Source organism: Bos indicus x Bos taurus, chromosome 28 (genome assembly GCF_003369695.1).
Source record: "Bos indicus x Bos taurus breed Angus x Brahman F1 hybrid chromosome 28, Bos_hybrid_MaternalHap_v2.0, whole genome shotgun sequence".
Taxonomy (NCBI): domain Eukaryota; kingdom Metazoa; phylum Chordata; class Mammalia; order Artiodactyla; family Bovidae; genus Bos; species Bos indicus x Bos taurus.
In genome coordinates, this window is record NC_040103.1 from 40,713,540 (window position 1) to 40,731,478 (window position 17,939).

The window sequence follows — 17,939 nt, forward strand, 5'->3', positions numbered from 1 at the left end:
CCTGCATATAGATCTTATGAATTTCTTTTTTTAGCCACTGGACTGCCAGGAAAACCCCCAATGGGGCTTCTACCTTTTTTTTTTCGGCTGCTCTGGGCCCCCTTGCTGTGAGCATACTTTCTCTGGTTGTGGAGAACGGGGGTTCCTCTCTAGCTGCAGTGCCTGGGCTTCCCATCATTGCGGCTTCTCTTGTTGCAGAGCACAAGCCTAAGGTGTGTGGGCTTCAGTAGGTTCAGCGCATGGGCTCAATAGTTGCAGGCTTAGTTGCCTCGTGACATGTGGGATCTTCCAGGACTAGGGATTTGAACCAGTGTCCTCCGCATTGCAAAGTGAAAGTGAAAGTTGCTCAGTCATGTCTGACTCTTTGCAACCACATGAACTGCAACCCATCAGGCTCCTCTGCCCATGGAATTCTGCAGGTAAGAATACTGAAGTGGGATGCCATTTCCTTTTCCAGCGGATCTTCCCGACCCAGGGATTGAACCCAGGTCTCCTTCATTGCAGGCAGATTCTTTACCATCTAAGCCACCAGCAAGGCAGATTCCTAACCACTAGACCATGAAGAAAGCCCACTTTTCTCAAAGACTGTTCTTCACTCATCTGCATCTCAATTTTCAGGTTTGTGCTGAACACATAGTAGGCACCATAGAAACTAAAGTGAGCTGCACTGAACTATTAATAAATACAACTGAAATGATTTGAATTTGATAAGGATCCCTCCTTATTTCTGAGTTTATATAAGGAAAACTAAATGTTTTGAAAACTAGTTTGTAGAATCCATTCAAGAGAAGAACATGACACTAGTTTGAAAGAAACTGGGCATTCAATATTTTTATTGAGCTAGTTTGATATTCAATTTAAAAGATGAAAAGTGAAAAGTAAAAGAATTAGTCTGTCAGTTGTGTCCGACTCTTTAAGATTCCCCTGGACTGTAGCCTGCCAGACTCCTCTGTCCACGGAATTCTCCAGGCAAGAATGCTGGAGTGGGTTGCCATTTCCTTCTCCAGGGGATCTTCCCAACCCAGAGACTGAACCAACCTAACCCCTGGAGACTGGATTTCATCTTGAGAGATACAGCAAGCTCACATCCTGCTCTGCTTTGCACAAACCCTCATTCACTCTCCTCTCTCTTGAGGCCACTGGTTCCTAACCTGCTGGGAAACTTAAAAAAAAAAAAAATCTGTGTCTAGGCTCCACCTTTTCCAATACTGACTTCATTATTCTAGGAGGGGCCTGAGCAAGCCTTAGCATTTTCAGACAAAAACAAGAAGCTGGAGACAGACTCTGAACAATAAGAAGTGAAAACCGCCCAACAGACACACAAAGTCAAAATGTACAGTGGTCTGGGGTCATTTGCTATAGGCTCAAAGAGCAGTACTCTCTAATTGGCCCCTGTGGCATCAGGAAACCAAAACTGATATTCAATATATTCACCTATATTCCCAAGAATTCCCAAGAAAAGGACCCTTTGTCTTTGTATCTAATAAACTTGCTGTGGAGAGGGCACTGCCCACCCCCTTGTCCTGTTTATCTTCCCCTCTGGCTTCAGCCCAAAGTTTAACCTGACTGTATTGTCATGGCCCATTGTTCATAGCGGTCTCCTCTCTAAATTGAAAGAGTTTCAATGGCAAGGGCTGTCTGATTAATTCTTGGAACCCCCATTCCCTAGCCCAGTGGTTCTCAGTTCAGTTCAGTTGCTCAGTTGTGTCCGACCCCATGGACTGCAGCACACCAGGCCTCCCTGCCCATCACCAAATCCCAGAGTTTACTCAGACTCATGTCCGTTGAGTCAGTGATGCCATCCAACCATCTCATCCTCTGTCATCCCCTTCTCCTCCTGCCTTCAATCTTTCCCAGCATCAGGGTCTTTTCAAATGAGTCAGTTCTTCGCATCAGGTGGCCAAAGTATTGGAGTTTTAGCTTCAGCAGCAGTCCTTCCAATGAATATTCAGGACTGTAGAGGCAATTTAGTGGCCCCCAGGAACATGTGGGGGTATCAGGAGACTTTTGGTTGCCACAATTCCAGGGGGAGTGCTACTGGCATCTAGTCGATGGAAATCACGCCGCCAGACATCCTACAAGCCATGGGGCAGTTCCCCACCACAGAGAATAATCTGGACCCAGAAGTTAGTATTGTCCAGGTTGAGAAACTCTGGTTTAGTCTATCACTTGACACATGTGTGCTAAGTCACTTCAGTCACGTCCAGTTCTTTGTGACCCTATGGGCTGTAGCTCTCCAGGCTCCTCTGTCCATGGGATTCTCCAGGCAAGAATACTGGAGTGGGTTGCCATGCTCTTCTCCAGGGGAGATTCCTGACCTAAGATCGAAACAGCACCTCTGGTGACTCCTGCACTGCAGGAGGATTCTTTACTTCTGAGCCACCAGGGAAGCCCAACACTTGGCACTAAATATCAGAAAGATATTCCCATCAAGAGCTTTCTGCTTGGGGCAGGGAGGGATAAATTAAGATTTGGCATTTATAGGTACATACTGCCACATATGAAATAGATGAAAAACAAGGATGTACTACGCTACTGTAGAGCACAGGGAGCTATATTCGATATCTTACAATAACCTATAATAGAAAAGAATCCGAAAAAGAATATCTGTGCGTATAATTCAATCACTTTGCTATACACCTGAAACTAACACATTGTAAATCATCCATACCTCAATTTAAAAAAAAAAGAAATTTCTTCTTCTCCCACATAATCATCATCCAGATAAGACCACCGTGATCTATAAACATCTAGGCTCCTCATAGCAGATTTGTTAGCTATCTGGTCTCCATTTGACAAGCTTTTGAACTTAATATATTAAGCAGCACAGTTCTCTCAGGAGGTCTGAATGCCTCCATTCCCATGACAGTCCCAGAGTTCTTGTCAAAAGAAATGCAGATGGAAAAGACCGACTCCCTAGGGCTTGTTCTCCATGAAAATCCACCTAAATTAAGGGGGAAGATATCTGGACACATTTATCTATAATTAGGGCTAAATACTGAGGAAGAACTTCCAGCTGGAACCCCTTCTTGGATCAGTAGCACCTAAATGCTCTGATGGGATCATACTCCATCCTGTAGACCTGCTTTGACCCTCAATTCTTCAGTCATTCATACATTTTTAAATTTTTCATTTTTCTTACAGGTGTTCATATTATAGCTCAAATTTATAATAACAATGAGATAAACTGCTATTTTTATTCGAGTACTCAGTTCACACTAGGTGATGGGCTCAGAATTTTATATGGCTTAACTCCTGGAATGCTCACTGCAACTCTGTGGGTATTTTCTATCATGATGTCTATTACACAGATAAGAAAAATGAGGTGCAGACACATGATAATACATCATGATACAACACAGCCAGGATTTCACCTCAGAAATGGTGAGTAAACATGCTGAAAATGTACAAAAGCCTAATTCTGGTCAGCAGAATCCAGAAAGCCAAACAGCTGTCAACAACCTAGTCCTCTATGAGACATCACCTGTAACAGCATAGCAACAGATTGGAAATAGGCCAGAAATCAATTTTGTTAGCCGCTATCTGAACAATTGAAGACAGTCACTTAACCCTGGACTCAAAAACTTAAAAAATTTCTAGTGCACTAATGCCAGCAATAAAATAATCTCCATATTGGATCCAAGGAAGTCATACAGAAATACATTATGTAAATAAAATCCCTTTTTAAAATTAGTTTTCTCAAAAAACAAAAATAATCAAACATGTTTGACCATACTTATGCACATCTGCCAAGGGCTCTTGATTAGAAGAATGCACAGTGACAGCTGTGGCCCCAGAAAGCGGGGCCTTGCCAAATGGCTGTGCCCCCTAGCCAGTCCTCCACAAGTAGGTCAATGCTCGGCCCCAATTCCACCTGGCACCTGGTTGTGGCATTACCTGCCAACTGCCCTGAACTGCCTGTGTCAGCAACTAAGTCAGGTCTATGCCTTCCCACCTTAGCCTACACGAGGAAATCGTGTCGGGCGCCAAATGATGCACACTGAGATTCCCTTTTTATTGGGTCGTAGAAAATATACCACTGTGTTAGCTCTCTGTGGACACTGCAACAAATTTGACCACAGATTTAGCAGCTGAAACAATACATATGTATGATCATGGAGTTCTACAGATTACATGACTAATATGAGTCTCGCTGATCTAAAATCAAGGTGTCCGCAAGGCTGTATTCCCTTCTGAAGGCTCCAGGATAGAACCCATCTCCTTGCCCATTCCAGCTTCCAGAAGCAGATTCCATTCCTGGTGGTACCTTCCTCCATCTTCAAAATCAGCAATATTGCATCTCTGTACGCCTTTCTTCAGTAATCACATCTTCCTCCTACTCTTATCTCCCCGTCCACTTTTAAGGACCATTGTGATTATATCAACCCACCTGGATAACCCAGGATAATTTCCCTAAAGTCAGCTCATTAACAATTTTAATTCCATCTACAACTTTAATTCTCCTTTGCCATGTAACCTAATATATTCACAGGTTTCAGGAATTAGGACATGGTTGGGGGTTGGTGGGAAGAAAAAGGTGGAGAGGCATTAGTCTGCCTGCCAGAGCACCTCTCAGATGGGGCAACAAACTGTCAGATGACTTTGGCCCCCATGATAATTTCTCAATTGAATTTCATAACCCTTCTATGGGACACATCATTTCCAGTTTGCCCAGTCTCTACCACTTTTTTTGGCCATACCATGCATGAGATCTCAGTTCCCTGACCAGGGTCGAACCCATAACCCTGCTTTGGAAAAGTGAAAATGAAGTCGCTCAGTCGTGTCCAGCTCTTTGTGACCCCATGGACAGTAGCCTACCAGGCTCCTCCGCCCATGAGATTTTCCAGGCAAGAGTAGTAGAGTGGGCTGCCACTTCCTTCTCCAGGGGATGTTCCCAACCCAGGGATCGAACCTGGGTCTCCTGCATTGCAGACAGATGCTTTACCGCCTGAGCCACCAGGGAAGCCCTGCTTTGGAAGGGGGGGCTGTTAGCCACTGGATTGCCAGGGAAGTCCCCCTACCACTCTTGACTGTCTTTCTTCACCCTTGACCCTCATTTACATTATCTGCCTGAATCCAGGAGGAATTTGGGTTTCCAAACCAAGTCTAGCAAATCTTCAAGAGAGGCCCGGGCTTGCTTAGCCTGGGCTCCTCTCTTAAGAGTAGTCTTATGAATGGACCCCAAGAATCCCTGGCACTATGCCATCTGCAGTCCTCCCAAAAGTTATTGGAGTGAACAATGAATGCAGATTCTGGGATACACACACACACATACACTGATGTGACTTCCAGAAAAGAAACTGGAGAAGTGTTTGTTTCCATTGATGTCTGGGTGACTTACAGCTCGAGACATCTATATCTCCAGAATGATTTATCTGAAGTTTACAGACCCTAGACTTTTCCCAGCTAAAACCCAGTTACTGCTTCCACAATAACTCATTGAATTGATCGCTTTAAATTTAAAGGGGCGCTGGGAGAACTTTGGCTGCCTGAACTGCTTAAATCTTGTCCTCTGCGAAGGGTCCTGCTATACTTCTGGGTGACCTGGACACAAAGCGCTGCAGACCCTGGTGAAACACGGCGCCGCCGGAGGTGGGGCATGAAAAGGAGGCAGAGCCAGCGTGGAGGGCTGGAGAAGACGCCGGCCGGAACCAAGGACGACAAAGCGAAGCGGAGGTTGGGGGCCGAAGGGAAAAGCTCCGGAAACGGCAACTCAAGTAACAAGAGCGTCCTGAAAGAGTGGGACACAGGGAGGAACCCTGGTAGGGAATAAGCATTGCCCTGCCAGGGGAAGGCAAAGCGAGGCAGGTGGAGAAAAATTTTATCAAGGACCAACACAAGCCAAGTACATTACATCAACCTATGACATTTATTCATTTATTCTTCAAACCTTGGGAGGATTGTTTGGTCTTAATAATCAGGAAGATATAGGTTCAAATCCCAACTATAGCATATGCTAGTTGGGTGTCCTTGGGTAAGTTAATTAACCTTTCTAACCCTTCTCATTTGTATTTAGAAATTATAATACATATGTATATACATATATAATCTGTACTTAGAAATCATTACATATATATATATATATATATAAATTATAGTATACCTCACAGAGCATGCACATTTAAAGTATGCTTTCAAAGTATATTTAATAGCATGGGGAAATGCTCATTAACAATATGAAAAGGCAAAAAAGTAGACAAATACTAACACAATTCTGACTTTGTAAAAAGAATATATATACTTTGAATCTATCTGCACATATGCCTATGAAAGAAAACATATAAAGATATTAACGATGGTTATTTTCATGGTGGGAATTTGGATGATTTAATTTTTAAATATACTTTTCATATTTTTCAAATTGCCTACAATGAACATGACATACTTTGAAATATTTTCTAGATTTGCATTTTTATTGCAAAAGTGATCCATGTTCAGTTTAGGAAATTAAACTTTGTTACCACTGGGAACAGCTTGTTATGAGTCCTTCCAGATGTTTTTCTACGCATATCTAAATACATCCATAGAGGGCATGCATTTCACAGGCCACATACTCAGGTGTGCAAAAGAGGGCAGCTTTAGTTCTCTGTAACTAAATTTTGTTTCTATTTTGAGTCCCCATTCCACCTAGGCAGAAACTTCATTTTAAGCAATAGAGAAAAAGCTCAGGCAAATAAGGGTTTTCTGTGAATTCAGGGCTTCCCAGGTGGCTCAGTGGTACGGAATTTGCTTGGTGTATTGAAGAAGACACAAGTGATGCAGATTTGATCCCTGGGAGGGGAAGATCCCCTGGGGTAGGATATGGCAACACACTCCAGTATTCTTGCCTGAAAAATTCCAAGGAGCCTGGTGGGCTACAGTCCATGGGTTTGCAGAGTCAGATGCCACTGAGCGACTGAGAACTAGCATGAAGTGTGGATTTAACTTACCCACCCGATCTCCTCCCTGGACTTGTGCCTTCATCCTGGGGGGATGACACCAAGGTAAGGGGATGGGGGGTGTCTGCCACTCACTTATCATCTGACCTTGTTAGTGTAACTGGTAACAGACTTTTTGTCTGGCCTTGGTCTGCAGGATGTACCTTAACAGACTCCAAAAGGTCAAGTTTCCCAAATCTACTTAACAACTATGCTGAATACTTGGGGCACCCTCTTCTCCACTGGCAGCCCTCTTCTGGTCTAACAGCTTTGTGTTCTCCATTCTCAAAACTCCTCTTGAAGGGCGCCAGTGGAAAACCTCTGGATGGTCTTCCACTCATTCCTGGGAGGGGCTTTCTCAGGCTCTCTCCCAGGCTCGGAGAGAAACTTCTGTTCTTCTGAAGCTGCAGCCACCGGACTCAGCGGATGTTCTGAGGGCCACCACCCGCTGAGCTCCGGTATGGTCTCACATCGCCCATCTTCTTCACTCAGGGAGAGCCTCAAGGACACAGAGCCCTTCTCAGGCATCCTCAACTTCCCTGCGCTCTGAGATCAGTCTCCACTCAGTCTCTCTCCTCTCCAGGACCAGTGTGATCTGTGATCTTTAACTCCTCTGTGTGGGACGGATGACAAGCTTGGGTATCTGAGGTTAATGACATAAATCTCACGTCAGGAACCCTTTGCCTCAGGCTGGAGACTACACAGGTCTTCTCTTCTAACCACTGTCTCTACTGTGGAGTATAAAAGTCTATTTTAAAATTTCAAAGTTGGAAACCAGCTTGGGTTCTGGGGCTTCGCGTTCTGCACTCACATGACCATTCCGTTCTTAGAGCAGGAGCAAGAAAGGGCCTAATTGCTGCCTGAAATGGGAGGGTGTCAGTGAGCTTGGCATAGAAAAAACATAAAAACATCTGTTAATGTCTTAAAATATTAACTTACTGTATTTGTGTATTTGGGTGTGTGAAATATAGATGCATAGTTTAATAATAGTATCACAGTGGGATCAGACCACTCATACTTTCCACAGTGTTCCTTTATTCACTGAGCAATAGGTCTTGAAGTTATTGAGCTAATACATTCTTTATAATAGTTGAGTGATAGGCTATTGTCCTATTTGGTTATCTAATCCTCTGTTTCAAGAAGAGAGTGCTTCCCAATTTTTCACTTTTATAATGCTGCAAGGCACACGCTTGTTCATATCTCTTGTTCAATTGATCAACTATTCTGGAGGATAAATTCTTAGAGGGCAATTTTTTATGTCAAAGGATATTGTTAAATAGCTTCCCACCAGTAAAATATATATGGGAATAATATTAGGTTAAAAATTCAATTCCATGTAAAAATGATAGCTCATTAAATAAATAAGTATAACAAAAATACTTGAATAAATCAGGATAAGTTAAAGATATGTAAGATATATATCATATACAAAACAGTATACTAAAGCTCTAAATAGGAAAGAGTAAAATGGCTAAATCAAGAAGAAAAAAACAGTAGAAACATGAGTATTACCTCATACTGGAATGAGGAAGGACTTCTTAAGAAAGAGAGTTTTTAATACAGTAAGAGATACCACAAATAAAGCCAAGAGATGAATGAAAGTTTAAAGAAAATATTTACAAGTGTATGACAAATTTACAAGTGTATTTACAAATGTACGACAAACTGGTTAATATCACAAAACATGAGCTCCTTTAGAACTGATGAGGAAAAAAAAGGAAGCAAAAAATTGCAAAAAGCAATGCAGGAAAGCCATTGGAAAGGTAGGTTGCAACCGACAGCCACCTAATTTCTCCTTCACATCAGGAGGTAGAATCTAATTCTCCACACTCCACCCCAGCCTGGATTGGCCACGTGCCTTGCTTTGACCAATGAGAAATTAACAAGCATGACGCAAGCAAAGAAAAGTGCTAGGTATGGAGCATGCCCTGTCCGGCTGCTTGGAGGAACTGTGTAACACCTACCCTGTGAATAGGTCCAGGCCAGCCTGGTAGATGGTGAGAGACAGATGGCCCACTCAGCCCATATCCCTCACCCCAGCCAATGGTCAGCCAACTACCACACACCAGAATCATGTAACTGACAGCAGCCAACCCCCGACCCACGAGGGAGCTGAGAGCAGTAGCAGGAACCCAGCCCAAACTGCGGATCCCCAGAATCATAGCTAGATGGATAGCTGCTGCTGTAGACCATTAACCCTCAGGTTGGTTTGTTATGCAACAAATGCTAACAGAAACAGCTAATAAATAAAAACATGTGCAAACTCACAAGCAGCAAATTTAAAGAAAACATCATTTTTTACCCATCGAAGTGACAAAAATGAAGAAAAATGATAACTTCGGTTCAGGCAAGGATGTGAAGACATAAATACTTTCATTCATTGCTGACAGGAGTGTAGACTGCTGCAAACTTGTATGAACAGCCATGTAAAAGCACCTAGTAATATACTTTGTGACCACTTTGGGGGAGGGGCTTATCTTACAGAAATTTAAAAACGTATAAAGATATTTATCGGAGCATTGTCTAGATTGGTGTAGGTTGGGGAGAAATCATCAAAGAAATAAGAAAAAAAAGAAAGGATGATAGGGGAAAAGGAAAAAACAAGAGAGAAGGACAGAAAGAAGGAAGGAAAAGAAATTCTAAGAAAATATGCATACCTCTGAAAAGGAAAATGCTTAATAAAATGTAGTTCATGCACATTATAGATAATCAGATAAATATTAAAGGATGAATTAGATACATCTCTACCAATTCGGAGGAATTAACTTGATTTACTGTTGAATTTTTAAAGCAGCTAATAATGTAATGTATATAATTCTCTCTAAAATAAAAAAGATGTGCATGCTTATATTTTAGAATATAATTGAATAATTATAATTCAGAATAATATTGACATGCTTTCAAATCACTAATTCAGTGACCCTCCTAAAGATACAGAAATAACACAAGTCACAGCAGATTATAGAAACATGGGTTAATTTGTGGCTTTTGAGGCTCAAATTCTGAGGTCCTTGTCTAAACCATGACTACTAAACATCTTGTGTTTGCATGTCTATAAAACCTGTGAAGCAGGTACTCCGTTATATATGTACTTAACTACTTGAGATTTATGTAGATGAATTACTATGCAATATAAAACATATTGGCTTCCCTGATGGTTCAGTGGGTAAAGAGTCAGACACGACTGAGCAACTGAGCACATAAAATATGAAAAAATATAAATATAAAAGGGAGAGCCAAAAGGAGATATAAATTATTTTTAATCTGTTTATATTATATACAACTCATTAAGAGTACAGAATCTTTTTGCTATCACTAAAAATATGTATTTTCAATCATAAACAATTTTTAAGGACAGCAGAGCAATTGAAAATACTGTTTTTAAAAATTGTCATTTAACTCTGTATAATACAGTAATTCAAAGACCTGGCTCCAGTTTCCTTTATTTCAATGCTTGATTTTAATGTGATTATAGCTCACACCACCCTTATGGCAGAAAGTGAAGAGGAACTAAAAAGCCTCTTGTTAAAAGTGAAAGTGGAGAGTGAAAAAGTTGGCTTAAAGCTCAACATTCAGAAAACGAAGATAATGGCATCCGGTCCCACCACTTCATGGGAAATAGATGGGGAAACAGTGGAAACAGTGTCAGACTTTATTTTTCTGGGCTCCAAAATCACTACAGATGGTGACTGCAGCCATGAAATTAAAAGACACTTCCTCCTTGGAAGGAAAGTTATGACCAACCTAGATAGCATATTCAAAAGCAGAGACATTACTTTGCCAACAATGGTCCGTCTAGTCAAAACTATGGTTTTTCCTGTGGTCATGTATGGATGTGAGAGTTGAACTGTGAAGAAGGCTAAGTGCTGAAGAATTGATGCTTTTGAACTGTGGTGTTGGAGAAGACTCTTGAGAGTCCCTTGGCCTGCAAGGAGATCCAACCAGTCCATTCTGAAGGAGATCAGCCCTGGGATTTCTTTGGAAGGAATGATGCTAAAGCTGAAACTCCAGTACTTTGGCCACCTCATGCGAAGAGTTGACTCATTGGAAAAGACTCTGTTGCTGGGAGGGATTAGGGGCAGAAGGAGAAGGGGACGACAGAGGATGAGATGGCTGGATGGCATCACTGACTTGATGGACGTGAGTCTCAGTGAACTCCAGGAGTTGGTGATGGACAGGAAGGCCTGGAGTGCTGCGATTCATGGGGTCGCAAAGAGTCGGACACTACTGAGCGACTGATCTGATCTGACCTGATAGCTGAAAGAGGTGACTTTCAGAGTCTCAAGTGTCCAAATTAAAGAAGTTCATCTATGGTGGCTTTGGTGTCTCAACCTCAGTCATTAGAAAATATGTCAAAACATATTTCATCCACCCAGAGATGTTAATCAGCTCTTCTTGCAAAGGCTTCAGAACTTAATGTAATTTCATGTTTTTAGAAAATCATTTAGACACACAAATTCTGCACTTTGGAAGACTTTTATTTATTTATTTCCATTTATACAAATCAATTTTATTTTATTTTATTTTTAAACTTTACAATATTGTATTAGTTTTGCCAAATATCAAAATGAATCCACCACAGGTATACATGTGTTCCCCATCCTGAACCCTCCTCCCTCCTCCCTCCCCATACCATCCCTCTGGGTCGTCCCAGTGCACCAGCCCCAAGAGACACTGATGTATAGAACAGTCTTATGGAAGACTTTTATATATGGGTTGGAAAATATTGTTTCCTGTTTTTTTAAAAAAAAATGGCAGACATGAGAAGGTTTTCTAAAAATATTATTTATGGGTGACATATGCTGTTTGTGGCAATAACAATAAAATAATAGAAATATTTCCAAACATTCACTTTCAGAATGCCTTCCAAGAGCAAGAGTTCCTTTCAAAAAGCAATTGCTTTCTCATGAATTTTTAAACACTCTTCTTCCATTGAAGGAACCAATTAAATATGTTTAACTTTTCAAAAATACCTGCCAGGTAGCATTTGACTAACACTGTCATCTCAAACAAAGGTCGGTAAACTTAAATGCCTTTCTGTGAAAGAAAAGGTATCTATTTCAACGAGTCTTTTAAACACTTGGCCATGAAATCATCAGTGAAGCTTTGGATGATAAAAGAGATTTCAAAATGTCTTCCCATTCCATTACAGAGTACTTTAAAGAATTCTACCATTTAATGGTCTTGGTTTTAGCAAAGCAATCAGCCAATGGTACCCATGGCAGGTTACATGGGATGGAGTGGTCCCCACTCCATACACTCCTCACTGTCCATTACACTTGGTCCAAGTGCAAACTCATATCAAATATTAGGAAAACGTAGTTTCTTTCCTTTTCAATTAAAAAAAAAAGAGAGAAAGAAACAGACATTTAAAATTTTTCCTCTCATACCCCAAGCGATCAATTGTACAACCCCCTCTGGAGATCACTGCCCTAAATGAGCCACTTAGAAAAACACCTTGTATGCCACAAGGAGATAAAAGCACATTGCTAGGGCAAGCATCGAGAGCATGAGGCGCTTGAGAACGGAGTCAGTGGGGTCCCTGAAAGCCGTGGTGTCCTTACTCTTTGGGCCCTGGCCCCAAGCTAAGGCCAGCCCGGAGTATGTGCATGCGTGCATGCTAAGTCACTTCAGTCCCATCCAACTCTTTGCAACCCTATGGACTGTAGCCCGCCAGGCTCCTCTGTCTGTGGAATTCTCCAGGCAAAAATACTGGAGTGGGTTGCCATGCCCTCCTCCAGGGGATCTCCCCAACTCAGGGATCGAACCCATATCTCTTATGTCTCCTGCACTGCAGGCGAGTTCTTTACCATAAGCGCCACCTGCCCTCAGTTCAGTTCAGTTCAGTCGCTCAGTCGTGTCCGACTCTTTGCGACCCCATGAATCACAGCACGTGAGGCCTCCCTGTCCATCACTAACTCCCGGAGTTCACCCAGACTCACGTCCATCGAGTCAATGATACCATCCAGCCATCTCATCCTCCGTCATCCCCTTCTCCTCCTGCCTCCAATCCCTCCCAGCATCAGAGTCTTTTCCAATGAGTCAACTCTTTGCATGAGGTAGCCAAAGTACTGGAGTTTCAGCTTTAGCATCATTCCTTCCAAAGAAATCCCAGGGCTGATCTCCTTCAGAATGTACTGGGTGGATCTCCTTGCCACCTGCCCTACTGGACTTTAATTTTGTTAGGAGGCTATGATGCCAAGAAGCCTAGTGTTCCCAGGCATCTAGAAAGAAGGATGTAGGGGCCCTGACAGAACCCTGCTCACACTCCCCAGTGTGGTGCCTAGAGCTGCCTGGTGACCTGAGAGCTGTGGATAAGGACAATCGTAGGTGCTGTTGAGAAAGACACAGTACAAGTGCCAAAAACTAAAGACGTGGAGATGTGAGTGGAGCAGGAAAGACGATAGAAAATTCAGGAAGGGATGTGCTATAGCTCAGAAGAAGGGAGGTAGATGATGAACCTGGACCAGACCAGTCCCCACCATCAATCCGCACCATCATCACCATTTTCACCACCAATCAGAGAGACTCCTCCACAAGGGAAGGGAAATTCACCTTGGCTAAGACAACTGAAGCAGAAAGGAAAGCTTAAGATAAACATTAACCTCAGCTGAAGGCACAGAAAGTTACTGTTTTCAGTTCTGCATTTGTGGTTTGAGACAATTACCCACCACACATGTTAAAGATCTGTGCTTACGGGAGACATACAAGGATACACTCTACTGTGAGCAGGGCTGAGTCCAACAGGCTGGGATCAGAGGGTGGTAGAGGGTAGGGGAAGAATCACTAGCTGATGCTTGTTGATGTCGTTTTACTTGTCCTGATGGCCATTTGTAACTTTTGTAACTAGTGTGTGCTGTGCTAAGTCACTTTAGTCGTGTACAGTGACTCTTTGCGACTCCATGGACTGTAACCTGCCAGGCTCCTGCCCATGGGATTTTCCAGGCAAGAACGCCAGAATGGGTTGCCATTTCCTCCTCCAGGGAATCTTCCCAACCCAGGGATCAAACCCACACCTCTTATGTCTCCTGCATTGGCAGGCAGGTTCTTTACCACCGGTGCCAGCTAACATATATATTTAAAATATATGTGTTGAGAAATTACCAGCAGACTGGCTGGTTTTGTGAGTGAATTTGTGATCACAGACTCCCCTCGAGGACTCAGCCACATCCTGGAAGTAGGGTGGGGGCTTGTGGTTCACCCCTAGGTCATCAGAGAATAGTTTTGCATGGAAGGCCTTGTGATGTTTCTACAGGAGGTTCTGCCATCGTTAGGAGCACAAAAAGCAGGAACCAGATGCTTCTGTCAGAGTCACAGAATTTTCTTAAGAATGTTTAGCACAGAAGAGGCCCACCATGTCTCCTAAGGAGGGAGAGAAACTTGAAAACATGTCAAAAGTATACAAGCCTTGTTACAGACGCCTCACTTCCCTCTGAAGGGAAAGAAAAGAGGTTCAAGAATCCTAACGCACCAAACAGCTTCTTTCGACCTTGTTCTTGTTTGTTCTGCCTATCACCCAGACATCAAGGCTGAGCATCTTGGAAATGTTGCATAAGAATTTGGAGAATGCTAAATAATGCTAAGGATGATGAGCAACTGTCTAAGAAATCAGCTAAGCCAGAAAAAAAAAATGGAAAATGACATTGCTATACCAGGTTAAAGGAGAGTCTGGCATAGGAAGAAAGGAAGATGTCCCCATTATAGTGTGAGACTCTGGGTGGAATCCTGGAACAGAAAGGGATATCAGTAGAAAAACTGCTGAAGTTCAAAGTCCAGGGTTTCCTTAAAGGTAATGAGCCAAGGTCAGTTTCTTAGTTTTGATAAATGTACCATAATTGAGTAAGATTTGATTAAATGAGATTGTTAACATAAGGGAAAACAGGGTGAGTTTCATATATCTCTAAAAACTCTCTGAACTATGTTCAATAATCAAAACCTATTCCAAAACATCCCAAGTTCTGCATATTCCACCAAGAGAGAAAATCCTTCCGTTTGTTCTTTTTTATTTATTGTAAACTGTACATTCTGGGTAAACTGATGATGGTGGCAGGAGATTTAAGTGAGGTGACACCCAAATAAGCAAGGGGAGGGGAGGGGTGGGCCAAACAACCCAATGAAATGTTCCTTGACCCCAAGGTTTTAGCAGAAGTTTGGAGTCCTCCATGAGGGTCTGCAATGTGTGTTCATGTACAAAATAGTGTTGTGTTTTGTTTTGTTTTTTTAAGAGACGTTGTCAAAAATGAAAAGACCCAGAAGCGAAAGATGAGAAGACAGCTGAAAATAAGTCAATGCGTAGTTGGTGTTGGTTCCACTGCACCTTTTCCTCTGAAGGAATGAACTGCCCTCTACACATCTCACTTGCTAAAAAAAAAAAAGACTACTGAAATCACACGGGTATGTAAGATCATTTTTGTACAGTAAAGCTAGTATTAAGATAACCTTGCATTTCAGTGATATTTGCAATGCCATTAACCTTGAATGGTACAGTTCGGGACTGTAAATTGGCATGAAAGTTTAAGGCAGATCGCATATAATACAAATTATATATGGGTTGGTAGTTTTGTATTTGATATATAGCTTATATTAAATCATTGTTCTGTGAACTGAATACAAGTTTATAATTTTTAAAAGGTTGTAACTGTCTTGTTGACATTCTGAATGCTTGGAAGTATACACATTTTTTTAATTAAATGAGAAATGTACTTTAAGGACAAAAAAGAAATGTGTGTGTATGTGTGTATAAGTGAAAGTGGAAGTCATTCAGTCACGTCTGACTCTTTGTGACCCCATGAACTATACAGTCCATGCAAGTCTCTAGGCCAGAATACTAGAGTGGGTAGCCTTTCCCTTCTCCAGGGGATCTTCCCAACCCAGGGATTGAACTCAGGTCTCCTGTACTGCAGGCCGATTCTTTACCAACTAAGCTATTGGGGAAGCCCATATATATAAAACCTTCTGCCTAAATACCTTGATCATTCTGAAAGATAGTATGATATTTTATCGTTGTTGTAATTTACACTTTAGTTATTCTTTTTATAATAAAGTAAAGGTTTACAGAAAGAAACTTTAAGCCCACACACAAACTGGAGAGAGGTGAAAAGATGTGAACACGATGGCTAAATCTGGGCAGAAAGGATAAAGGAAAAGCCTTCACTGTGAGAGCAGGAAAGATGCTTGGGAGGGAGGGAGAGAGAGATACTAGCTCTTCCTTGGTATCAGCGTGTGGTTTTAAACAGGCTTTTAAATATTTATGATAACAGTGTGTGTGTGTGTGTGTGTGTGTGTGTGTGTGTGTGTGTGTTAGTCACTCAGTCATGTCCAACTCTTTGTGACCCCATGGATTGAGGCATAACTATTATTAAAATAATATTTATAAAAATTTCAAAAGAGTTTTTATTGAAAACTCCTCTCTATTACCCAGTCTCATTTCCCAGAAGTAACCACTGATAGCTGCACACTTGAGGGCATTCTTCCAGACTCTTTCTATGTATATACAAATACAGAGAGATGATCCTAATGGAAATGGAATAATACAATACATATTGTTGTATAATTTGCTTATTTCTTCGTGAAACGGTACATCATAGGTATTTTCTACCCTGTGTATATAGCTCTAATTCATTCTTTTGAAAAGCTGCATCGTATTCCATTTTACGGATGAACCTTAAATTACTTAGCCAGTCTCTTATTGATTTTCATTTACTGTGTTTTCAGTTTCTTGCTATTACAGATGATGCTGCCACATTGTTAGTGCTCTGATGAGCATGGTCTTTATAACAAGCCCTCTGAGCTACCATCCTGGCCTTCCAAAAACAAACTCTGTGCTTTGGGATGCATCATTTCACTTCCTTGAAACACAGTGCCCTCATTTTATTAGAAATAATATCTGCTTTATAGGAAAGTGTATGGATTAAATAAGTTTACATTAATGAGTGAAAGTACATGAACAAAAACATCTAGCAGTTTCCTTGATAAGTGTGTTATCAGGAGACGGAGAGAGTAAGGAGTGAGAGAGACAGAGAGAGAGATGGATAGATACAGAAATAAAAATGGATGGACATATGGCTTAGTGGATGGATTGATGGACAGATGGATGAATGGATGGATGCACAGACTAATAGACAGATAAATAGATACCTGGTAGGTAAGGAGGCCCAGCAGGAGTTATTCCTCACTAACAAGGCATACGGGGAATTTTAAAAATTAGTGATCAATAAACTTGGAAGGAAAGTTATGACCAACCTAGATAGCATATTCAAAAGCAGAGACATTACTCTGCCAACAAAGGTCCGTCTAGTCAAGGCTATGGTTTTTCCAGTGGTCATGTATGGATGTGAGAGTTGGACTGTGAAGAAAGCTGAGCGCCGAAGAATTGATGCTTTTCAACTGTGGTGTTGGAGAAGACTCTTGAGAGTCCCTTGGACTGCAAGGAGATCCAACCAGTCCATTCTGAAGGACATCAGCCCTGGGATTTCTTTGGAAGGAATGATGCTAAAGCTGAAACTCCAGTACTTTGGCCACCTCATGCAAAGAGTTGACTCATTGGAAAAGACTCTGATGCTGGGAGGGATTGGGGGCAGGAGGAGAAGGGGACGACAGAGGATGAGACGGCTGGATGGCATCACTGACTCGATGGACATGAGTCTGAGTGAACTCCGGGAGTTGGTGATGGACAGGGAGGCCTGGCGTGCTGCAATTCATGGGGTGGCAAAGAGTCGGACACGACTGAGCGACTGAACTGAACTGAACTGAAACTTAATATTCCTCCTTGTCTACTCACAGAAATAGGGAGCAGACAAAACAGAAGTAATGCAAGAGATAGATCCTCTAAGGTACCTGTTTGAGTAATGCATCTGGAAGTGACAGCAGCCTGACTTCGAGGGAAGCGGAACAGATGGCTCTACGCAGACCTAAGGGAAAGTGGCTCAGGTCACAGGAGCGACAAGAGCATTGAGAAAAGGTGGCCTGTCACTTTAATAGCGATCAGCCAGGGAGGGTCAAGCTCTACAGAACAAAAAATGT

At 42.0% G+C, this 17,939-nt stretch overlaps 1 protein-coding gene and 1 non-coding gene across 4 annotated transcripts in view; both read right to left on the reverse strand.

Annotated features, from left to right (window-relative positions):
• The window catches only part of GRID1 (glutamate ionotropic receptor delta type subunit 1), a 686,401-nt gene that overhangs the window by 298,895 nt on the left and 369,567 nt on the right, over positions 1–17,939 (reverse strand). The window lies entirely within an intron of this gene.
• Positions 4,892–4,963, reverse strand: TRNAC-GCA. The gene has a single exon. It is a non-coding gene; the product is annotated as a tRNA-Cys (tRNA).